Here is a 26,197-nt window from a genome sequence, read left to right on the forward strand (position 1 = left end):
GTTTATTTTACCTCTGTATTTGGCATTGGTAGGGTGATCAGATGTCCCATTTTTAAAGGGACAGTCAGGACTTTTTCTTATATAAGAGCCTATTACCCTCCACCCCCATCCCGTTTTTTCACAATTGATATCTGGTAATCCTAGGCATTGGTGCAACCACTGCTGGAAACTTGTGTCTAGTTCTGGTACCCACAATTCTAGGATTTTGATAAAATGGAGAGGGTTCTGAGAAGAGCCATGAGAATGATTAAAGGATTAGGAAATGTGCATTCTAGTAATTGGTTCAAAGAGCTCAATCTATGTAGCTTAACAAAGAGAACATTAAGGAGTGACTTGAGTATAGTTTATAAGTATCTACATGAGGAACAAATATTTAATAAAGCGCTCTTCAATCTAGCAGACAAGGGTACAACACAATCAAATGGCTGGAAGTTGAAGCTAGACATACTCAGACTAGAAATAAGGTGTACATTTGAAATGATGAGAGTAATTGACCACCGGAACAATTTTCAAAGGGTCGTGGTGGATTCCCCATCATTGACAATTTTAAAATCAAGATTGGATGTTTTTCTAGAAGTTCTGCTCTAGAAATTATTTTGGGGAAGGTGCTATGGCCTGTGCTATATAGGACATTAGACTAGATGTCACAATGGTCCCTTCTAGTCTTAGAATCTATTACTCTATGTAGCGATTGACCCTGTGCCATATGCTTGCAAATACTAATGTTTATTTAATCAAGCAAAACAAACTAGCCCCTTATATCTCCATGCAGCCAGATACACGCCTCCCCTCATCTGTGCTATGGACTACTATTGATTCTTTTACACTTTTTCAGGATCAGTGTGCATTTCTATGCCCACGCAGACTGCTTCATATACACATCTCCCCTGTCAATGCATCTGAGGGGAAGTTTGTAGTTCCACAGCTGTTTTCACACATATTTTTCTGCCTAACTGCACTCCCGCCACGTCTCTTCCGTACCATAGAAACACATGGACCAAACAAATCTGTGTTTACGTCTTGCTCTCCATTGCATAAAGACTGTAGAATTGCTAAATCCCAAAGCTTGAGCTGGAATACCGAACATGCACATAGCGCTGGCACATGGGTTGCCTTGTGGGTTCATTATTCTGTCTCGTCACTCTCCATTCTTGCTTTGCTTTCATGAGTAGGCCAGGTATTGATTTTCTTTTCCTAAAAATGACAAGGAGAGTCATTTACTGAAATGTATCTCAGCTGAGATTTTAAGCATGTTTTAGCCTTAATTTTGGAGCCTTCATTTTCATGTGGATAGACTCCTCCTTGTCAAAGGTAGAATAAGTTTCAACTATACCCTTTAAAGTTTGCAAAATTAGTATTTTCCTATTAGAGAAATACCATTTATCCTTATTACCTTTATATTTGTGTGTGCTAGGAGGATAAGGAAGGAAAATAATGTTTGTTTGTGTGAGTGCATAACTTGCTGAAACTAAAACTATGCATTACAAACCATGGAAAATTAGTAACTTTTAATAGACACATGATAACCCATTTGCTACTGTTCTCCACTGCAGCCTCTTTGTGGAAGTAAAATGTAAAAAACATATTTTGAAGCATCCACTTAACATGCTGAGAGAAGCTAGTGGAGACTCAGATAGTGGAGCAAAACTGGCAAATTGACTAGGACTGCAAGATATGGAATTGTACTAGAGCTTGTCACAACAAAATAAAAAAAAGTGTGATGCTGTTATAATTAAAGTATTTTTGATATAGGCAATATTCAGCACAGTTGGAAAAAGCAAATCTTGCATATATTGAATATTGTAACCTTTAATTTTTCTGAACTGAAGAGTTGTTGATTTATCTGAAGATGATATATATACAATAGCAGGTATTAATGTGCACCAGTTCACACATCTATTCTAAAGCAACAGTCCATTATTTACATCACAGATGTACAATGGCATTTCCCCTCTAGATACGAGTACAATTTTATGACAGTAAAGTAGCACATATGTTTAGTCACATATCTATATAATAATACTTACAGCACTTAACCTCCCTAAACCTCTGAGTGCCAGAAGCTGGGGCCAGACAACAGGGAATGGATCTCTTGATAAATTGTCCTGTTCTGTTCATTCCCTCTGAAGCATCTGGCACAAGCCATTGCTGGAAGATAGGATACTGGGCTAGATGGACCATTGGTCTGACCCAGTGTGGCCATTCTTATGTTCCTTTGTCATCCAAAGATCACAAAAAACATCATTTCAACTAATATATTTAGCTTCACAAAACCTCTGTGAAGAAGTTATTACTATGTTTTTTATCCATCCATAGAAAGGGTATCTCAGAGACATTAAGTGCCTAGACTAGGGTCAAACAATAAATAAGTGGAAAAGCTGAGAAAAGAGCTCAGAAGTCTCGACTAGCAGTATACAAGAGCTAGGTATTATTATTATTATTATTATTATTATTATGGCTTTTGACACATAATAGATGAGAAGAATGAAGAACAAAAAAATTTAAAATATAAGAAAAAAATAAAGCAACTTAATCAAGTAAATAAATAGCAAAGATAAAAAGAACCTGTGGAAGACCATTTGGGAACAAATCCTGCTTAGGATGAGGCTAGATAATATGATGACAGGAGCTTTAAAGAAATACTGGTTTAAATAACTTGATGAGTGTGTAGATGGCAAGGCAGTTGATTATGTGCTAACAGCAGTCTGATCCTGGATGGATAGTGGATTTTCCACGTATGAGCAGTTCACCAAAACCTCTGATGGGTGACTTAAGGCCTGCTCTTGTACCTGGTGAAGTCAGTGATAAAATTCCCTATTTCTTCAACGAGAGCTGAATGTCTTTTTTCAGTGGCTTTTATCAGATGCAACACTGAGCAGGATTTGGCACAGTATGAATAAGTATGCCACAGTATGACTCCCATGTGCTTACTGACATAGCCATATTCAGCAACTTTTTAAAGTGCATCTTTCTTTGCTTTATCATGGCCCTACAATAGCAGGGTCCAATCTTATACTTACTGAAGTCAGTGCCCAAATTGCTACTGGGACAGGCCCCCTAGGCTAGTGCAAATTTCTCTGTATTTCCTGGAGGATTCTTTGGACGGTGAAGTGAATGGTGAATCCTGCAACCAGCCTGGATTGTGGCCACGGAAAAGGGTTTTGGCCCAGGTGTCCCTGTGCTCTGGCAAATCCCAGTTATTGAAATGGCCTTTTGCAGCCAGCACAATTTCTGGCTGTTCTAAGTAGCATGGGAGAGCTGGCCCTGCACATACTGGTCAAGGATTGTGGGAACAAAAAGGAAACTTAAAATCACATTTGCACCCTCTTTTTCTGAGCTTCACTGATTGCTCCATCATTGCAAATCAGGATTTTGCCAAATGACTTTAGTGGGACTATAATGTTTTAAACCAATGTCTTCAGAATAGAAAATGTCTGCATTATGTGAGTATTATTAAGGAATTCCTTAACAAGAAAAAATATCCATTCATACAAGAGAGGGAACAGTTACTATTAAGATACTAAAACAATATAAAGCAAGTTGTCGACATTGTGAACCAATGTTCTGCTGCCACATGTCCATTTCAAAACCAAGTCTGTTTTTGAGTTAGAGGAGGGGGAAAACAGTTCCTATAAACCAGGATTAGGAGTGTCTCCCCTAATTATTTTTTCTTTTTGTAAAAAATAAAAATCACTTCTGATACTGAAAACTAGTCAGGTTCTAGCCCCAGAAGATTTCCCCTAGAGGTGTTAATCCCTGAAAATCAGACTTTATAAGAAACTAATCTATTCCTTCCATTTCTTACCACAGAGCCTTATGAAGATCCTGGATCCATCACTGAACAATGAATTTAGCATTATTTCTGGATTTTTTTCTTGCTATGAGATAAAAATTAATAGACATTTGTTTAAGAGATGCCTAACAAACGAGTCTGAGAAGCTCTGTACTCTTCTTACTGACCCTATTGAATAGGCCTATTTAATCTGTGAATTTTAGAGGCTAGCCAAGTGAATTTGGCAGATGGCCACCTGCCTCACCAAGCTGAGGGCATGAAGAAGGAGGCAGTTGTGATTTGAGTGTGCTGGGCTGAAGTCAAGGACTTCAGCAAAATAGAAGCTGCACTCAAGATTAAATGAGTATGCAGAGTCAACTTGCAAAGCAGTGGAGAATCAGGCCCTCCATCTTAACATGGACAAATATTGTCTCATCCGGTGTCCTAGGAATTTGAGCGAGTGCTTTGAACTGGTTAAACAAATATATGTACCGTGCTAATTAAAAGCGAAGTATTTACAGCAAGACCCGGTTCCTGTTCCTTCTGAAGTTTTTGCACTGGCTCCAGTGGGACGAGGATTGGGCTGCAAATGTAAATAATATTATCCCATGATGCCATCACATAATTTTTTGCATAATGCTCTCTTTTAAATTGAAGTTACCATACTGCAGATTTAATGCACTTCAGGAGTAACCTGCAGGACAATGCAAAGAGGAGCACATATTCCTTCAAGGCACTTGTAGCTGTCATTTTACTTCTTGAAGCTTATGAATGGAGGTATTGTTGCAAACAGCTGTACCATGAAAAAGTTTAAGCTAGATATTATTGCCTGTGGCATGTGTACTCAAAATGTTTCAAATACTGAAATTACAATTTACAGAGATGAAAAATGCAGGCTACATGTGGTCTAGTAACATTTTTACTCTGCTTATCATTTGTTTGACAGATTCTACACTAACAGCATTACTCCTAACCAATCATCAATATATTTTTAACCCCAATTAGTTTGAAAGGAATTATTATTATATCCCTTAAAGCATGTTTTTCTTTTTACAAATAAGATGTGTCCTGCAAATTACACACTAAATTGAAAAAATAGCAATAAAATCATGTTTCTAGGAGAGTAATTATAATTAATCTATTTCCCTCTCCCCAGAAATATTAATTGTCTTACCACAGACTTTGTGAAATGAAAGTTGCAGACACTCACAGAATAGCAGAAATTATTTATAAAACTTGAAATGACTGATTATGTAGATCACAGACATCAGTATAATTTTATCTGAATCTTCTAGTTGTTGCAATAGCTACAATATGGCAAAATTATCTTTGAGGTCAAGCGTAGTTCAGTTTCACAGGAACAGAATCCCGTCTGGTATATTACTCAGCCACTTATACCATAGCTTTTCCCAAGACTTTGGAGCATAATCTATGGGACTGCTACCAAATGGAAAGGAATCTCTTTCCCCACTCTCTGTAAATCATATTTTTACAATTCAGGAGGAATTCTAAAAGATCAGGAAGCAAGTGGTTGAGACTGTTTTTCCATTGACAATACTAAGGAAAGGTAATATCATTTGTCATTTATGGAATTTTCAGAACTGCACTCAGCTCTATCCTGCCGTTCCATCAAAACTACCTTTGAAGTCAATGGGAGTTTTGGCCAACCAAGAACTGAGGGCTCAGTCCTGTGTGCCCATTACTGATTTCCTTATTACGTTATATGGGGCTATCCTGGATCAGAATACTTTGTGGAGTTCCCTGCTGTGCCAAGGGAGAGCAATTTGCTAAATTCATTTTTAAAGTGCAGCATATTCCCTCCTCCTTCATCAGGATTCAGCCAGGTTGATGCCTGTGGGCTGGTGCCTAGAAGGGGTGGAGCCATCATTCAACTTACTCCCTGTCTCCCCCTTTCTGGCAAGTTGCTTCCAGAGGATTAGCTGGATAGTAACCCCTACATTTCCTTGAGCACAGAAGCTGTGATTCTGGACCCCCTTTACACTGGCTGTCCAAGGTGGGGGAAGCACTTTACTCTCTCTCCAAACAATGTGTGCCTGCATGAGATATGTGATTTAGCCCCATGAGAATAAGGGGCTGGGCTGGACCTTGAATGTGGAGTTTGGGACTGGGCCAAATGAGGTTTATGCGTAGGTCATCATGATACAAAAGAAAAAGGTACAAATATGCCTGTATAAAACACATATATTGGACCCTGTCCTCCATTCCATATATAATCTAAACTCCTCTTTACCTCAATGGGAGCTTTGGGTACCCATGAACTGGAAGACTGAGCCCATTATGAATCATGAAAGCAATCTGGGAAATCATTATTAAAACATTTATAAATGAAGCCCTTAATGAGCATGATGCAATAGCTAGCCATAGTCTGTTTTATTACAAGCAGAATTTTTGTCTGCTGTACTTCTCCAAGGAAAATGTGTTTTTAATATATTTTTTACTAAACTTCTCATTATTTGTGAAGCTCATTAAAGTCTGTGGGGGAAAAAATCAAGACAAAATAATAATTTATTCACAGTAATGTATTTATAAAAAATGCTACAGTTTGTTCCCACACTTTTGTAGGATATTCTGATGTAATGTAACGCATTCTCAACTTTGTCATCATAATCTTTTTCTGGTTAGACATCTGAGGTCTACCTTCAATGAATAACTAGCATAGCATTCACTGATTGCATTCTTCACAGAGCTTGGCTAATCGCTGTCAAACACTCTGTTTACAATATCAGTTTCAATTTACTAAAAGTCTAATTGGAGATGGTTTGATATTATTATATTCCAAAGATGAGTAATGTTAATTAAGAGGCTCTTTTGCATATTTTTTATCCCACTGAGCAGCCCTTATTAAAGAAAAAGAGTACTCTGAGGATACACAGCACTTTCAGAAAACATTTGTGGTCAAATGCTGATTCTCGTTATACCTGGGCCACCCCCTTAAGGGAGAAGAATTTAGTTCCAAATGTCTACAATTGCAATGCTTTCACACAGAGCACCCTTTGACATGAACAATGTGCCCCATGAAGTAGCATGTTGTAAAAGTGAGCAGAAATGGCCCCAAATATTTGATCATAATTTAAAACATGATACAGTCATCACCTAGATACAGTGGCCCAGAGCCTCAAAGTTAGGTACATGCCTACCTCCTTGTAGTGGGGTGGCTGCCCCACTCCTGGAGAACAGGGGTTAAAACAGCCAAGCTAGGCTGATTGGAGTAGCAGCCACAGCTGTGGCCAACTCAATTAGGGCCCAGCTGGCCCTGATAAGAGGGCTGTGGGCTGGAGGAGGCTCTCTCCAGCCTTGGAGGGAGAAGGACCCAGCTGCCTGGGAGTCAGGGTACAGGGAACAGAGCAGGGCTGGGGAAAGGCAAGAGGAGCTGGGGAGCTCTAGCCTGGCAAATCCCCAGGCTGCGGGCTTTGCTAAAATGCCAAAACAGGTACTGGGTTGCAGAGGCTGCAGCCCGGGCTTAGGCAGAGGCAGCTGTCTGACTCCCCTGCCAATGATGAGTAGCCTTTACAGTCCGCAATTTGTCCCAGTGAGCAGGGGCTAGATGATGACTGGCAGTAGCCACTGAGGCAAGGGGGGTGGGAGGACTGGGGGTTCCCCTGGGAGGGGAGACCCAGAGTGTGGTGGGGTACTGCTGGGGCAGAACCCCGAAGTAAAGGGCACCTGGGTCTGGGAGGGACACGGGGCCTGAGGCAGGTGAGACACCAGCCTGCAGAGGGCGCTCCAGCGCTGGAAAAGAGATAATTGTCAGGATAACAACCAGCAGGCACCGCACCATTGAGCCTCGCTTTGCTACACTCCTTCAGTGGATTTCAATGGGAGTTAGGCACCTAAATACCTTTGAGGATCTGGGCCTCTGTGCTCATCAGAATACAATAGAAAATAGTACTAGGAAATGTGTATTGTTTCTTTAAATCTATAAAGAGTCAAAAGCATGCTCTAGATAGGAAGAGGAGAACAGAGAGACAGATAGAGAGGAAGTAGCTTTAGTAAGCTATTTTCTTATTCTAGTAACATTTCTTGTTTAGTGTTAGACAATTATGTTTATGATTCTTCATCCTGGTTGCATGACAAGTAACTGAAGCTATAATGAACAAAAACTAAGGGAAAACTTCTGCTCTGATCTTTACTGTAAATTTGTATTATACATTTTGTATTAATTTCACAGGTGGAAAAATGCAAAATGAGGAACAGAGAGCCACATTGCAGATAACAGATCAAAGAGAAGAATTTTATCCATAATTACCTCAGGAGTGACATCATCTGATGTATGCAAAATGTTTCTATTTAGAAATACTGGAAATATTAAAACAGAAATACTGTACTATATTTACATAGTCCTGGTAAGTCACCATCCTACTGTTTCTGCAAAGTATTCATATTAAAAAGAATATTAGAAAAACACTAGGGGTCTGATTCCGCAACACATACTCATATTGGCCAAATCGTGAACCCCTTAGTCCCACCGATGAGCAGCGACTTGTACAAGAAAGCTCATTGAAATCAACAGAATTGCTTATTGGGCAAGATACTATTCAGTGTGAGAAAGAGTGACAAAATCTGGCCTTATGTGATTTGGAAACAACACGGCTTGGCTCACAGTGCTAGGAAATATGAGATTGTAGCCAAAATGTCACTAAATTCATCAATGATTAGTGCTTTCTCCCACGCTGGCTCTCATGCTCGGGAGGAACTCCCCAGAAATATCTGCAAAGCTACCTCATTGTCCTCCTTTACAATTCTCCTTTTCCATAATGCCTAAAAAAAAAAAAATCAACAACTATTAGGCCACTGGTGTGCTGAACTACTGCCTATCATGTTGACCAGTATTGTCTCATAATTTCCTCATGCTCCCTTGTTTATATCCAGTTGTTGTCTCTTGTTTTACTTAGATTATAAGGCCTTCGGAGAAGGGACCATCTTTTGTCCTGTGTTTGTACAGGACCTAACACAATAGGGTCCTGGTCCTTGATACAAATTAAATTTTTGTAAATCTTAACCAACCTGCCTGTGAATTGACTCTATTGAGCTCTGCTCCAGCAACAGCCCTGGGAGATGATTGTTACTCAAAGTTCTAATTCCTCCCTGTGACTGCTACCGTTACCAACCCACATCTCCTGCTTGGCTTCTCCCTTTGTTTTCTACCCACCCCACCAGGAGAGGGCATTGTAGTCTGTGCCCTTATGAATGAGAATGAGTTGTGGTTGTTGGAATAAAAGATTCTGGAAATCGAGTCCAGCTGGTTATTCTGGAGATGATGTGAAAGACAGAATGGAATCCAGTTCTCTGTAGCAAGAGGGGCTCTGAATCCGTAGAGCTGACTATAGTAAAAATAAACAAAAAATTGCTTGTGGCAATTAAATAATTATATATTATTAGGATGAATCAGAGGGCACAATTCTGCCCACAATGACACAGTTGCAGCTCTACTGAAGTCAACAGGGTTTCAATGTATCACTTAAGGCAGAATATACCTCATTACATTTAACAACATTTCCAGGTAGCTGTGGGTTGGATAATATAGGGGATTGGTAATGGTCTAAAGGAACCTTTCACCTAGTACATCAGTTCAAATCCAGTTCATTTTGATAGTAACCAAATACATTACTATGTTCAGTTGCACATATGTGTTGATTTAAAGGTTTCAGTACAATTTCTAATATGGAAATATACAGAGCTTAGCTCAAAAACTCCCACAACACTAATGGGAAAAACTTGTACTAAGGACCAAATCCTCATGTTTGTGCCCAGGCTCAATATTTGGGTATTCTATTGGTTGAAGTAGCCTTTGAGAACCATAACATGGCAGAGGCCTGGAGGAGCCACATAACATTGAATCCTCTGCCCCTGGCTACACACGTGCCCTATTCCAGCTGCCCCCTGCACTGCTGTGTGTGTTAGCATTGAAGTAAATTGGTGGTGGCAGTGTAGGGCAATTTGTACTGTTCCTGTGTCCCTCTTTGGCATAAAGGAATTAAATTTCCAAAACTATCAATCCAATACCTTTATGAGCACATAAGTCAATACATTTATATTTTAGAAAGAAGAAAAAGCTTCCAGAGAAAATCCAGTTGGACTGTAGGCTCAAGGAATATCTTCAGAAAACACACATCCCTTGATAGGATTTTGCTGCAAAATTGTTTGAAATAAAGGGACTGATTATGGATGCAAACTTCTGCTGAAAACAAAAGAAAACATAAATGTAACATTTAGTTTCTGAGTACAGTAACATGTTAACTATCTTTTAATCACAAAAAAAATGAAAATAGTTTACAACTTCTATTGAAGTATTACAACAGGAACAATAAGACTAATAATAAAGTCACTTTGTTTTTTCAGGAAGATTACTTTAAAGAAGAACAAAGGTAGGTTGGTGCATTGTTCTGAGCGCAAACATATAAGTGGATTCAATTATGTGCAAAGCTGTCTCACAAGGCAAGTTTTCTTTCTGGCCTCCTAAGCTCCCAAGTATCAAGTTAATTTTCTTAATTCATATTAAAAGTTTGCTGTGCTTTTGCTTACACAGCAGTCAGGCATGGTAAGCACCATGAAAAGGGCATTGTTATTGGGCTATTTTCCATTGTTTTGTTAGAGCATGCCTCTAGACAGATTTCTTCCTCCTTATTAGGAATCTGGTGCTCTTCAGAGATATGGAATGTACAGTAATTATAATAATCAAATAGCTGAGTGCTTTGAATGAGTTCCTAAAAAAATATGGATAATTGGTATGAAATGTGCAAATATTTCATTAAATGTTCTGGAGCACTCTTCTTTCCTTCCTAAAGACAGCACTATTATATAGCGACTTCTTGCAAATAACATCTTGTACTGAAAACAATATCAAGGCATTTACCAGAATTATAGTTTCTCTCTTATCCACTGAGTACAGGAATATTAAAGGAATTCATTGATTGAGTTCTGCCACACTAAGACCTCCCATTGGTCTATGAAAACAAACTAGTACCTAGGCAGGAATACATATTCCATCTCTTTTAAAATAAAATAAAATAAAATAAAAGGGCTTACTGTGCTAGAGCAAAGATCATAATATTATAAATACACTGATTGTGCTGTTGCCACCAGTTGTAGGCTCTTCATGAGTTGCTATCTTGCTGAAATATGCCCCCCCCCCCTTCATTTACACTGTACACCTGCATGGACATCAGAAAATGAGAAAAATGTGGTAGCCGTTTGAAGAGAAAAAGTAAATTATCACTAATAGAGCTGAAAGTTTCGCTGTACCAAATGAACAAGATTGAGAAAGAGAAGGCAGATTACAAGAAGTCCCTAAAAGCAGGAGTGCATGATGCTTCACTGATTAAAAAACTGAAGCCGAATCTTTTCTGCTGCTTAATCCTTCCAAAGAGACATCTCCAGAATTATTCATTTTAGAACTTTGCAAACCTTTTAAGTTGTGTCAGCGTGCATGAATAATTCCTGCCAAACAAATCCAGAAAGTCTGTTTCTTCACTTAACATAACTTTAACTCTGTTCTCCCAAACAAGAAGACTCTGTAGGGAGGATTTATCTGAGGAACACTACAGCAAACGAACACAGTTTCTTGTTCTTACAGGGGATATGCTGAGGTTTGGTATGAAATTAACAGTCATTTTTAAAATTGCCCAAGTTTTTGAATCTGAGTGCTATAAAATGAAATCATCTCCACTTTCCTCAAAGATGGAAAAATCAGGAAAGTTATGTTCCTTTAGCCTTCACTCTCTCTCCCCTCTCTCCAATTATGCTCCTTCATAGAGCTGGGCAGGAACAGGATTTTATGTTTCATAGGAAATGCCATGATTTTGAAAATGTTTCTGTTCCAAAACTGACCAGAGTCAAACATTTTAAATGTTGTTTTCAGGAAATTTTGAAAGAAATGTGTTTTGGGCCACTGGAAACATTTTTATTTTATGTTATACAAATGAATTTGGAAATGAAAGGTCATTTTGAAATGGAAAGTTGAAAGGTTCATTCTGAAAATGTTATCAAAGTTTGTTTGTTTTTTCATTTTTTCCCTGCTGGAACAAAATGTTATCAAAACAGACAGGTCTCCATGAAGCATTTACCTTTTGAAAAAGCAGAATTTTCTGACAGAAAGATGTTTTGTCACATTTCCAACAAGCTCTACTCACTGGGCTTCTATTTGTGAGTTGTTGCCAAGTCTTTCTTTCTTGGAGTTGCCCCTTCTCTTCCTTAAGTGTTCCACATTTCTCTGGCTAGACTTGCACTTTCCTTCAGTGAGCCTGAAGTTTATGAATGAAGAAGGAGGTGGATTAGTTTGTGGCTTGTATAAGCACAGCAAAACCGTCCAAAGGGCCAGATTCCAATCTTACATTTCACCTGCTTTACAGCAGCATAACTCCATTGGTTTCACTGGCGTTATTCCTGATTTCTATCAATGTAACTGAGATCTGAAACAGGCCCTGAATGCTCCCTTTCCAAGGGTTAGTTTTAAGATTAAGTCCCCTTGTTGGCAGCCCTGTGGCAGACAGGCTGCTCTTTGTCATCAAGCCAGCTATCTCAGTTTGCTTAAAAAAAATCTGTAACATTAAAAACAAAGAATAAATGTCAATGTGCTGGCTACAAGATAAAAAACCATTTCTAAAACAAACACTGGAAATGGTAAATATGATTGCAGATTATGGCTTGCCTAGGGGCCTTTTTCAGTCTGCAGGAAATAAGAAGCACATAGTAAAAGTGAAAAGGAAAACACTGGGGAGTCAATACCCTTGTAAAAGGAGAGGACAGAAGAAGAGGATAGATATGTGGAAGTTAAGTGCTCAGATTACATTCAGTGAGGGATAAAAGGCATTTAGGATAGGATCAGCTAAGTGCTAGAAATAAAAAGGTTATGGTGGCCATCGGCAGACAGTGCAAGGCACAGGGCTGGGGTGATAACAGACAATAGTGGCAGAGACAATAAAATGATAAAAATAAACAGAGGGAACAGGACTGAAAGAGATACATGAAATTGACTAAAATGATGCCTAATTTATGCTATTTAAACTAGAATAATAATTATATGAGAGATCATCTGAACAGCAGCAAACTTCAGTTAATTTCAGCAAATCACATGTGTGCTTAGAAGCCAACGGGAAGTGTATTTTAATTGATGCTTGACTTGCCTGACCATGTTAGATTAAATTACTACAGGAAACAATCATTCTGGGAGAGACATCACATCATCATCATCTCCCAGTGCTGTAGGTGGTGCAGCTCAGGGAGACTTTAAAACAAGGCAGCTCCCTGGTGAATCTGAACTCGATCCAGCACCCATTGAAGCCAATGGGAGTCTTTCCATTGATTTCAACAGGTACAAGATCAGGGGCTCTTGTGCACAAAGCAAGGGTTGGAAGGTCCCTGTCAGCAGTGTTGCGGGTTAGCTAACATCCTTCTCTCTCATACGTCTTTTGTATTTATTACCAAATCTCAGTTTTACAAAGTGTGAAACACTTGAAGTCAGTGGGATTACACAAGACATACACCAGTGTCAATGAGGTCAGAATCTGGCCCGAACTCTCCAGGGAAAACATTTATTCAATAATAGCCCCAGGTTTTAACTCTGAAACTGTGAAAGGACTTTTCTGATCACACAGGGCCAAATGCTCCCCTCTATTCTGTGGCAAACCATGGAGGAAAGTAAATAAATGAAAATGAGGCAGGGTGTGAGAAGTGGGGGGAGACTAGAAAAAAACAACAACTTTTTATACTGCTGCTGTGCATAAAGACACATCTGAATCGCCACAAAATCTAAGGGAGAAGTGACTGATGGGGGCAGCACTGCGAGTCAGTTGCTTTAGGTTAGTGGTCCCCAAATTTTAACAACCCGTGAACCCCTTTCACTAAAATGTCAAGTCTCGCGAACCCCCTCCTAAAAATGAATATTTCCAGGGATTTTCTCCTTTACCTGAGTATAAATTATAAAAGCAGGGATCTTGGAAATATAAAATTAGTTTTTATGACATGCTTATTACACACTATTTATTATTAATTATTATTTATCATTGTAGTATTTTTATTACATTATGAAAATGACAACACTCTTCCAAGATCTAACTTTCATAGCTTGTATCACTTTGAATAAGCCTGTTATAAGACAAGGCTCCTATGTTTCATCAAGGAGTATCAGATGTGAATCAGCATGAAGGTATTTAAGAAGTCAAAGAGTTCTTCCTATACAAGCATTCAGGTCTTGAGCAGTCCAGGCAAACAACGCACGTTACAAAGCTTAAACTTGTTCTTCATAATAATTTAAAAAACAATACTAGCTGCCTATTTAATTTTAAAAACAGCAAAAAATATCCACCTCTCTTTCCATTTCTTATAAGGAGTCTTGAAGTTTAAATCTCCTCAGTTTGATAGATATGCTTGCTTTGATCTGCTTAGCTCTTGGAAGTCCAGGCGCTGTGGGCTGCTGGCCCCATGTCAGGGTCCCTAGAGACAGCTCTGTCCACAATTAGGGAATTTTTTTCCCCGAGAACCTCCTGTAACATTTCGCGAACACTAGGGGTTCATGAACCCCAGTTTGGGAACCACTGCTCTAGGTGGTATTCTGACCTCAGTATATCTATTATACCCATAATATGTCTATTGTGCAGTGGAAAGTGTAGTATAAATTAATATTGCTTTAGCATTAATTTTGTATCTGTGGCCTGTACCATCTTTGGAGGGGACTGTACTATGTGACCAGTGACTAAGGGACCAATGACAGCATAGCCATTGATTTGACCATGTTACAAGAATGAGGGATGTTAGGATAGCACATGGAGAAGCAGGACCTGGCATTCCACATGGAAATCCAGAGGGTCAGGATTCTCTGCACATTCACATGCCTCTGTTCTTTCTGCACTAATTCTTCCCCCCAGCAGGGATAGTTCTTCAGATTTTCTGTATATTCAGCAGTGCAGGGTTTTTGGCTTAGTCTCTTTTTCATAACTGTTCTCAGTACACATTTATGTTCATGAAATATGAGCAACAACGATGCCTGAGTTATGATAATTTCAAGAAAATGATTGACATATGATAACAGATTTAGGGGTAATTCAAAGTGCAATAACATCCGGATCCAAAGCTCACTGAAGTCAACAGGAGTCTTTGTGTTAACTTCAATTTGCTTTGAATCTGACCTTTCTGGTAACCTGATTACAAATCTAGCAAGAAACCTCCAAATGACAATCTGGGGCATACTAAAAATGGAAAATGTGAGGACCACATAATGTGATATTAAAAGAGCATAATATAAGGGCTGCTGTAGTGCTTTTATTATTTGGTTTCATATCTGATTCAATACAATCTCCATTTGGAATAGATAATAAAAGATGATATTCCAAGAGCACATCTGGTAGATGAACAGGGTGAAATACATGCGATATTGATTGCTGCTCACAGGTAAACAAAGCAGTGCAAATACAAACAGTTCTTTTACACAACATGTCCCAAGGTGCTTTACTCTCTGTCAATTTAAAACAAAACAAACAAACAAATTATCAAAACTTGTATTGAACTAGATAAGCCATAGAAAACAGATATTTCTTTAGTAGCATTAAGAACAGAAACCCAGATCCTTAGGATCCCACACAAACTGACCGAGGTGCTGGATCTAAGGATCAGAAAAAATTTCTCTATCTGGGACTGGTAAAACCCATGCCCCAGACCACCACCAATATGCCCCCTACACTAGGGCGGTGGCACAGCACCAGTTACAATGGCTCGACAGGTCTTGAGGATTCTCCTTTGCTAGGGGACTGCCCAGATACCCATCTTTTCAAGTCAGTTTGTGTTGCCTGAACAGCAGAGAGTACTTGGACAGAGGGCTAAGGATCTAGCCCAGAAACAATATCTGCCTCTTGGAACCAACATGGGGGACAACTCCAGTCCCCAAAATGCTGCAACCAAAGATAGAAGCAAAACCCAAAACTCTTTCTTGACTTTGCATCTCCATTAGATGTAAAATGGGTTATAAGCACCTACAGTAGCTCAGCATATAAAAAGTCTGCTACATACTGAAGAAATTCTTTAACAAACCTCCTCTTTGGTTATTGCTTTCTGTACGCTAATCATGGCACTAACGGTTATAAGGGAGACTGTCGTCCTTCTCACTCTTCCCCCATGCCATTTTGTGTGGAGGCAGGCACCTGCTTAACTCCCTCTTGCAAGAAACAGCTTAAGCAGCTAAGCTGCCTGACTCCAGGAGACCATGGATTGCAAGCAGAGATAGGCACTTTCCTGCAGCCTGGCATTAAACCCTGAGCTCCCTGAGAGCAGCAAGGCTTAGGTAACACCACTCTCGTCAGCATCTCCCATTGGCTGTCTTAAGTGGCTCCCCATCTAGTATACTGGCTTTTGTGCATCCGATTCTTAGGTGCCTATCTCTCACCAGTCAATGTATGGGGATCCTAGGCTCAGGCTTTGTAAATCTCCATTGTTATTCCACTGATTTCCTAGGCATGTTACTGCCCATCTGTGGATCTGGACCATGATGCTTACAGAATTCCCACGTACGGTTCATACCTGCTCCTGCTAGCACAACGGTGCCAATAGTGCAGGGTGGGCAAACTACGGCTCACGGACCACATCCAGCCCATGGGACCATCCTGCACGGCCCCCGAGCTCCTGGCGCAGGAGGCTCGCCCCCGGCCTCTCCCCTGTTGTCTCCCTCCCCTGCAGCCTCAGCTCGTTTGCTTCGCCCCTGGCACAATGCTCTGGGTGGCGGGGCTGTGAGCTCCTGGGGCAGCACAGCGGCAGAGCCTGGCCTGACCTGGTGCTCTGGTGGCAGCAGCGGCAGCGTGGCCCAGCTCCAGCCAGGCGTCGTGACTGTAGCGCTGCCAGCAACTGGTGCTCCAGGCAGCGCGGTAAGGGGCAGGGGGGGTTGGATAGAGGGCAGGGGAGTTCGGGGTGATGGTCAGGGGGCAGGGATGTGGATGGTGGTCGGGGGGGGAAACGGGGTTGAATGGGGGCAGGGGTCCCAGGGGGGCCATCAGGGAAGGAGGGGGGTTGGATGGGGCAGGAGACCTGGGAGGGGGCAGATAGGAGGTGGAGGCCGGGCCACGACCTCCTCTCCTAACCGGCCCTCCATACAATTTACGAAACCTGATGCGGCCCTCAGGTCAAAAAGTTTGCCCGCCCCTGCAATAGTGGTTAAGATGCAAAGTTAAAGAAGGAAGTCCATCCACAAAAAAAAAAAAAAAAAAAAAAAAAAAAAGTAAATGCAGAGAAAAGGGAAAAAAACCCAAACTAACAGATAAAACTGAAAAACTACATGAGATGGATGAGACAGACCCAAGTGTTTCTGTGCCACCAATTCTAAAGTTTGCACAAAGCCATTTCCACTTAGTCTTTGTTTGCAAATAATTATTTAGGAAGGCACAGTAATCATAATCAGATAGTATTTTCATCTGTCTTTTAAGCCAATTCATAATGACAAGGACCTGGACAATCTAGTCTTTAAAAAAAACACTATCTAAATGTAGCTATGTTCTATTGTAAGTGAAGTCACATAAATCCCCTAACATTTTCTGGAGAGTTCAGAGAGGTTTGAAAGAGTAAGTTAACTCCTACATAATACAAATCAGCTAAGATACAGATTTGGGAATTTGATTTGCCCCCTTATATTTTCCATTTGTAGATGATTGCCATAGCACATGATAATTTCCAGTAAACATGAATTTGAAAGGAGAAAATGTTGCCACCTCGACACTTTCATCCTCATTTATCCACATTTTCTCTACCCAGATTAAGAGCCCTTGGCATCTTTTTGGAAATTGAAGTTCAATTAAAATATTTTAAATTGACAAAATATTCTAGCTCAGTTATAATTGAAAAATCTTATGACATAAGTGACCTAAAGAAACATTCAGAGTAGAAAGTAAAAAAAAAAAAAATGTACTTACGTGCAGCTCCATGTCACCAATTAAATTTCATCATTATTGCTACACATTTAAATTACCTTGCCAGAAGGATAAAGTATTTTTAAAAGGACATGTCTGGGCATAGAGTCGCTTTTATAATATACATTAAGAGATCTGTTGAGATCCTAATTTGCAGCTTGTATTAGCTTTGGACTAGACCTTGATAATGCTGGTATTATCATTGTTCTTTGGTGAAAAGCAATGATAATGCAGTCTTAATTGGTCTTTGAAAACAGCACTTTTCAGATGGTAATCCACTTGAAGAGCTTAAAATTCTAAAGCTCTAAAGGTTGCTGTTTTAATTATAATGGTTACCTGAGAGTAGAGTTAATACAGAGCTAAGTGTTAGCTTAATTCATATGATTGAGCAATCACAAAATGGCTCCATTTATTTGCATTTTGTGAGGGAATCATGCATATTTTAAGAGCCACTTTCGGTAGCTCCATAGAAATGAACAACAACAAAAAAATCTCTTTTTACTGTTTAGCTCTACAGACCCTTTTGATGTACATGAGGAACTTTAAAAATGAAGGTCAACATATTGAAAAATTGCTCTGGCAATTGTTTTTGCTTCAAAGCTGGGTTTGTACTGAATCAAATGATCATAGACTGTAACGGGGGTACTGTAGGAAGACTGTACTAGACGCACTGTTGACAACTGGTCATCCATTTTATCTTTCAGTGAAGCTACAGGGAACCTGGAAATGTTTCATACATGTGTGAAATTATACAAATGCATAACAAATGCATACACTGCTCTTCAGCAGTACAAATATCACTGTTCTGCCCTTGTATATTTGTCCAAAACAAAATTCCATTAGTTTACTTGGACAGATGAGTGCTGAGTGGAAACATAGACTTTGTTCAGAACTTGAAAAAACTCATTGCCAAGTACTGCAGCTGATAGAAATTATAAAGGGATGTAACTAAGCCCATGAAGTCCTAACACAACCCTATTTTCATTCACACTGATGATTTTAATGCTTGTAAACAGGGAATAGAACTCACTGTTTTGAGAATAAAAAATACAAGTCCGTATGAAAAGATTTAGGAATGAAATATTACTAGCGCCCATTTTATATAACGCAAATATTTCTCTAAAGATTCATAAGGTATCTACATCATGCCCTTCCTGAAGCTAGAATTTGTGCTTAGCAAATATTATGATGTATGATTCACTCTAAAAAGGCTTTGAAACAAACAAGGTTGACAATGTGCACCAAAATCTCTCCATGTAACAAAAATTTAGTGATTTCAGACAAAATGGTAGTTTTTCTCCATTACTAGACCACCCAAGACTATTAAGCCGTAGCAATAGTAAGGGGAAAGCTTTCTTAGAAGTTTTGTCCATCTCTCTTTTCCATCTGTATTTATTTTTGATGATTTTTAACATTCTTGAAATGCCATATTTAAGTCAGGCTGGTGTCTCTTTTTAACTTATAAAAAATGTTTGCTGGTTTTAAGTTGCTGCCTTTCCACTCATTTTCTGTGGAAGTTGGCAATTTTAAGGGGTACACATTTAAATAGCAGCATTTCAAAGTAGTGCAATTTGCAAACATTTCCAGCAGCTAAGTCAGGAGTTGGAAAGAATGTTGTAAGCTATAAAGAAAATTCCAGTTTCTCTCGCTTATCACATTGTCACATTCCACATTCTGGAGACAGACTCTGCAAAAGCATTACACAATACTTCATGCTCTAACTGTTAGATTCCCACGAAGTATACTGCAATCATGTTATACCTTTTATGGTCCGCTATATTTAACTCTTACAGCAAGGATTTATGCATGCACCTCTCTGCATATTGGGATGTGCTGTACCTGTAAGGCTTAGATTCCAAACATAAACAGAATAAGAGAGGTGAACCAATATCCATAAATGCCAGTCCTTTCCCACAGAACAAAACCGATCAATATTCCAAACCCACAAGGTGCTGAGACCCCTCAATTCCTAGTCAGTTTAATTCAATGATTATTGAGAGTATTCAGCACCACACTGGATCAGGACCCAAGTGAGAAATATCCATTTTAGGCAAATGCTAATTCCAGTCGAGTGTGCCAAATGAAAGCAAAATTTTCCCCAAAGTCCATGCCAATATGCTTAGTGGAAATTCCTTGTTGTTCACTAATTTGGCAAACAATTAAACATCATACAAGCAGCTAATCCCACAGGTGTAGATCTCAGGTGGGTAGTCTATATTGTCCGGTATATTAAAAAATCTGCTACTGTGCTGTTGCAATTTATTGCTATTTGTTTGCCCAGCTTGGATATTTTAAAATTAAAGCTCCAGTCCTATAAACACTTATACGTGTGTTTACCTTTAATGGACTACTTGATTTAACAACATATGAACAGCCATACTGGATCAGACAAATGGTCCATCAAGCCCTGTATCCTGTTTGTGACAGTGACCAGTGGAACTATTCACATGAGTTAAATTCACTATGTATTGGTATGTCTTCACTGAAGAGTTTGCCTGGGTGGTCAACACCCAGTTCTGTTAGCACTCCCTGGTAGCACTTCTGAGGACATATCCCATGATTCTTTGTGCTGTAATAAGCTGAGCAGCTCTGATTCTTTATCAGTCAATTGGGGGGAACCTGTCTTTTCTTCTGATCACACAGAGGGAATTGTGGGAAGGCACTGGAAGACTATCAGCTCTCAAAAAACCAACAAGGAGTCCGGTGGCACCTTAAAGACTAACAGATTTATTTGGGAATAAGCTTTCGTGGATAAAAAACCCACTTCTTCAGATGCATGAAAGCTTATGCCCTCGAAAGCTTCAGATGCATGAAAGCTTCAGACCCACGAAAGCTTATGCCCAAATAAATCTGTTAGTCATTAAGGTGCCACTGGACTCCTTGTTGTTTTTGTGGATACAGACTAACATGGCTACCCCCTGATACTTATCAGCTCTCAGGTGATTTAGCCTGTGTCAACACTGCAAAGTGGGTGGGTTACCAGCCTGAGTGAGAGGGAAATCTTGGCTGTAACCTGCACCCCAGCTAGGTTGGCCAGATAGCATTGAAAGTGCCACTAAATTTGAGGGAGAGGTTTTAGGGTATGGATAAGAAAGGTGTTAAATGCGGGCCCAGGATAACTCCACAGTGAAGATATAGCCTCCGTGTTAGCAGTAGTGGGCCATATCTCAAATGCTACAGTATTCTAAGGAAAACAAAGTCCCAAGCAAAATGGGAGTAGAGCTTGTAAAACACAAAAGTAAATATCTTGAGGCTTTCACAAATGGTTTAACGTCATCAGAGCTTTTCCATGCTAGTATGTAGGGATAAATCTCGAGGTCAGCTCATGTCTTTAGTAAGGAACACGGTGGCCACCAGGAGTAGGATGACAGAGGGGATGAATCTTCTCTTCCCAGGCTGTAAAATGGATGGTGTAGCTACTACAACCCAATCTCCCCGTGCAGAGAATGGGAGCAGAATGATCGCAAGAACTATATACCATATAAATAATTGAACTGACCGAGGCCCCAATCTAGCAAAACACTTAAGCAAATGAGTAGTCCAATTGAAATCCATAGTTATGCATAGACTTGTGTTTTGCTGAATCAATAACCTCATCATTAGTTTCTAAATTTGGGGGGAAGTTTTTAATTCATTTACCAAGCAGAAATCAGGGTAGAAGTATTTTTATATAAGGCTCTGAGATTATTAGGAACTGGTGCTCCAATGAATCTATTCGTTTATCAGGTTTGTGCTTGTGCTCGGCACATATATTGGTATGAATTCAGGAGCTCAGCCATTATCTTTATTGCCCCTGAATGTTTACTTTGAATGCATGTCATCCACTCACCTTCAGAAAATGAACTAACATTAACAAATATAGAACGTCTGTTCCCTGTGAGTGTGATATGAGTGAACTCAACAGGAAATACTATTTGCTAAGTCAAATGTATCATAGCAAAATACAAACTAGATCACTTCAATTCCTTTTGCTGAAAGAAGCTGATGTAGTTCAGCTATCTAAATAAAGATATAAAGAGGTAAGCACGGTTTGGAATATGCAATATGTGCATAACTGGAAGTGAGCGAATACAGCAAAACATGCTTTTGTGCCTTGTGTGAACTGTTCACATTTTTGTAATGATTTTGCCTTGACTACACTTCCATCCCCCCTTTTTTTAAATCACTTTTTGCAAATATTCTGCATGATGAATTTACTGGAAGGAATTTGCTCATATAGCAAATTTTAAGCAAATATCGCAAAATATTTGTGGAAAACTGATTTTGAATTTGCACTGCAAGTATTCATACTCTAAGACTGATATGAAGATACTTGCTTAATCAGGGAACAGGAACATACCTATGCCATCTCAATGTCCACTCAGAACAACTCAAATTTTAAATATTAAAATCTTCCAACAAGCTGCTCCTGAATTAACTAGAGACCAGTTGTTACTCACAGGAACCATTTAGCCACAAATTTTGAATAACAAGTGATTTTAAGAAAATAGAAGTCTGTTTCACAGAGAAAGAGGTGAAATTTATCATGTCTGTTATTTATTTTAAATAATTCACCCAGCTCTAGCCCATGTATCTGTCAGGCTCTAACTGGGTTCTAGGCAGTCAGGCCCAGGGCCGGCTCTAGCTTTTTTGCTGCCCCAAGCAGCAAAAAAAAAGCGCCGCCCCCAGACCCCCCACCGAGCGCCGGGCCGCGCCGCGCCCCCCCCCAGCCGAGTGCCGTGCCGCCCCCCCGCCGAGCGCCACTGGAACCCCCCCAGAGCACCGTCCCCCCGAGCCGCTCCCCGGCCGAGCCCACCCCGCCCCTGCACTGAGCGCCGCCGGAACCCCCCCTGAGCCCCGCGACGCCCCCCGCCGCCGGAGCCCGCCCCCGCCCCCTGCCAAGCGCCACCGGAAACCCAGTCCAGCGCCGCGCCTGCGCCGCACACCCCCCCGAGCGCCGAGCCCCGCGCTGCCCCCCAGCGCCGAGTCCCGCGCTGCCGGAGCCTGCCCCCGCCCCCCGCCAAGCGCCGCCGGAACCCCCTTCCAGCGCCGCGCCCGCGCCGCCCCCTCGCCGAGCCCCGCGCAACCGGAGCCTGCCCCCCCAGCGCTGCGCCGCCGGAGCGCCCCCCCCCGCGGAATGCCGTACCGCGCTCCCCCCGCCGCCCCTTACCAGGTGCCGCCCCAAGCATGTGCTTGGGTGCCTGGTGCCTAGAGCCGGCCCTGGTCAGGCCTGTGGACTGGATCTGTGGTCAAGAAAAGCTGCTAAGAGTAGAAACTGGCCATAGGGTTGGGACCAGGCCAATGGCAGCGCTCAAACTAGGGACAGTCTGTGGGTCAGAACTGAAGTCAGAGTTCATAGACACTCTGAATGTGGATCATAGGGTCCAGATGAAGGCCAAAGCCAGGTTGGGGTCAGTCCGAGGCCCTGGGATTAGGAAGTGGGTGCAGGACTGGAGCGGGTCAGGAACAGGGCTAGAGCAATGTCAGATTAGAGAATGGACAAGGCTGAAGTGGTCTGGAACAAGACTTGGACAAAAACTAGATGAAGGGCAGGCTGAAAGCCTAGGAAGTTTGTAACACCGCAATGCAGCTGGAGGATTCCTGGTCAAGCAGTACTGTTGTACAGCTTAACTTGCAGCTGGGGGGGAGGAGGAGGGGGAGAAGGAAGTGTCAGTGAAATACCTGTGTGTTGGGGTCATCTGATCTGGGCCCTGTCCAGAGATCAGGCATGCTGCAGAATGCCTGAGGGATGAGTCAGTGCAGGCTCTGCTTAAAGGATGAGTTAGTGCAGCTGAACTGCTGCAGCACACCTGAGCAATGTGTGGCTCTTCTGAAGGGGTGAGTCATGGCAGCTATTGAAACTCTGGGGGAATGGGCGGGCGCAAGCCTACCCACATCTAACGGCCCCTCCCCCAGCGTAATGGGAGGAGCCACTGGACCCAGGACTCAATGCGGGGGACAACAAGTGATAAAACAGGGACAAGAGTGAGGGATACAGGATCAAAATCAGAGGGGGACCCTGAGTAGAGAACCCCAGACTGTGCCTACTGCTCCTCAAAGGCACCCAGTGGATGTGGCCCAGAATTATGCCCAAAGATGTGACCTAAGGAAGGAGTGGGATTTGACCCCACAGTCTCAGAGCACCTCCCCATCCAGCATCCTCTTCCTGGTATTGTGGACGGCCACCTTGGCCAATGCCAGGAGGAGATTGACGAGGAGGTCTTGTGACTTTATGGGGCCATGGTTGGGGTGTCTGTAAATCAGGAGGTGCATAAGTTATGGCAGTTGAGTGAGCAGCCCTGGCCTGTATGTAGGTTTGCCTCACAATAGCTAAAACAAAACCATAGGTGTTTGTTAGTTGACTGACACTTATTTACTATATTCCCATTGATCTAAAATCTTGAAATTTGGTGCACCATATTGGCTGCTGAATACATGCGAAATCCAAAACCTCATTAGTCTTTCAACCATTCAACTGCCTTATTAAGATATAATTTCGAATTTTCTTCAATTTGACCCTTCCCATATTCAGAGTGATATGCCAACACAAGGTTCTCCACACCACTAAGTCCCACACCAGTTTGCCAGCTAAGTGATCACACAAGGATTCTTATGCATCCCTGGACAAAGCTGGAAAGGGCTCTTTATATTACACCTGCAATGCTATTTGTGAATAATAAAGTCACCTCTCTCTTTTATTTGATTAATTGCCATGTGGGTTCCAGGACCTGCTGTGCATTCCCCCATCCTATATAGAAGGACACTATTTAATCGGTGAAGTGCATTGTTAGTATCCACAAGCCTCAATTTTATGTCTCACACACATGCGATCTCCATCTGTTCACCAGAGTGATTAATATGGACTCTGTAGACCTTTGACAATTCCAAGATCCTGTCCAATGAAGATCACAGTGGTGTTTGCCATGTCATTCTATTTGATCTTCCTGTTGGAAAAAAAAGTGAGCTGAAGTTCACGTGGTGCAACAAGAAAGAGGACTATAGCTCTGGCAGGAAAAAAAGAAGTGGATTTCTTGGTAGTGAAATATGTGATCAAAAGCACTACGATTGTGGACCCCGATTTAAAAATACCATGGGCTCCTTCTTCGTGCCTGACAGAAAGAGACAGAAAGCATTGCAAGCAAAGAATAATTGACACAATGGCTGAGTACATTTGACAGGGCCCTGATCCAAACACTAGACAACATCATGCAGCTTGGAAAGAAGTACAGTAGCAACAGCAGCCTCACCGCCGAAGTCCAGGGAGTGATGTTTTCCCACATACACAGAGGAAAACAGATATTTTCAGCTTAAGAAAACAACAAACAAAGAAATGTCTATTAGACAGAGACAGAAATCAGAGTGACTCACTCTAACATTCTGTGTCTGAACTGAAACACAAAATGGCAGATGTCCCTTGCCTGCTGAGGATTTTTTTGAAATTGAACATGTGGAGCACAGAAAACAGTGACATCATCTTCTGGTTACATAGCTACATAAACCACAAAGGGGCAAGAAGAAAGAAGGAATGGAGGTCTCTATAGAATGAGCCAGATGATTTTGTCATTGTCAGTTTTACTACCAAATGATTTAGCTGAAGCTAGGGCCAAATAGATGCTTGAGGGATACTATTGTGTCTGCCAATATTTTACATGTCAAGATATGTCTGTGGCTGGTCCTATCTCACATAGCCATACAACATCAACCCATCTCTCCCTCAGGCATTTACTGTTAGCTGCTCTTAGTCTTCAGTGCAAAACTTAACATTTAATTTAAAAAAAAATAACTGAAGCTCATATTGATTTTATATTCTTTAAAGAAAACTCCTGTGACACAAAACTACAAAAAATAAAAGCAAACAAAACAGCGTGTTTGGCTAATAGTATATTTGGGGCCAGATACTCAGCCGGTGTAAGGTGGTGTAATTCCGTTGTCAGTGTGTTATACTATTTTATTCCAGCTGAAGATCTTTCCCTCAGTTTTAAATTTATTTAATGGGGCCATGTGTTTGCTTTAGATGCACACATTCTATTTATAGAATACGGAATACAAAAGTTACTCTTTGGGATATGAATTTTTGAAAGTCTGTCTTCACTGACAACCAGCTTGCAGTGAGTCACTATTTTCCTCTCCTCATTTGGAAGGATGATGCAATTGGCACTGGTTATCCCACTGCTGGAAAAGCTCCTCTCACTGACCCCCTCTGTTCTCCAGCTTCCACCCCCAGATCTGTAAACTCACCATATTTGCTTCGAATGAATGATTCATGCATTCACAGCAGGGGTGGAATGTGATTACGAACTCTTAAAAAAAACAGATCATCAATGCAATGGTACTGTAGGGGACAGAATCGTTGAATATGTATGGGCTATAACTTTAATCTATTGTTCAGTATCTTTAATATATAATCTTTCAGCAGACTGGAAAGGAAAATGGCCACAGAATCCCAGAAAGGCCCCTGAATTACAAAGCATTTAAGAGTTTGTCTTCATTCATATTTATCTATACATAAAGAATTCATACATCTATAAACAATATCAGTTTA

The 26,197-nt window shown here is 40.9% G+C and overlaps 1 long non-coding RNA gene across 2 annotated transcripts in view; it reads right to left on the reverse strand.

Annotated features, from left to right (window-relative positions):
• Window positions 1-390: 390 nt before the first annotated feature.
• Window positions 391-26,197, reverse strand: part of LOC135983704 (uncharacterized) — a 39,793-nt gene continuing 13,986 nt past the window's right edge. Inside the window, exons 2-3 of one of the 2 annotated variants that reach the window (XR_010601456.1) lie at window positions 11,857-12,033; window positions 391-1,194 (exon numbers count right to left, since the gene is read on the reverse strand). This is a non-coding gene — a long non-coding RNA (uncharacterized LOC135983704). Of the gene's footprint in view, window positions 1,195-10,819; window positions 10,945-11,856; window positions 12,034-26,197 lie in introns of those variants that run through there. The other variant, XR_010601457.1, reaches the window with a different exon arrangement.

The sequence above is a fragment of the Chrysemys picta genome, chromosome 5 (assembly GCF_011386835.1).
Source record: "Chrysemys picta bellii isolate R12L10 chromosome 5, ASM1138683v2, whole genome shotgun sequence".
NCBI classification, from domain to species: domain Eukaryota; kingdom Metazoa; phylum Chordata; order Testudines; family Emydidae; genus Chrysemys; species Chrysemys picta.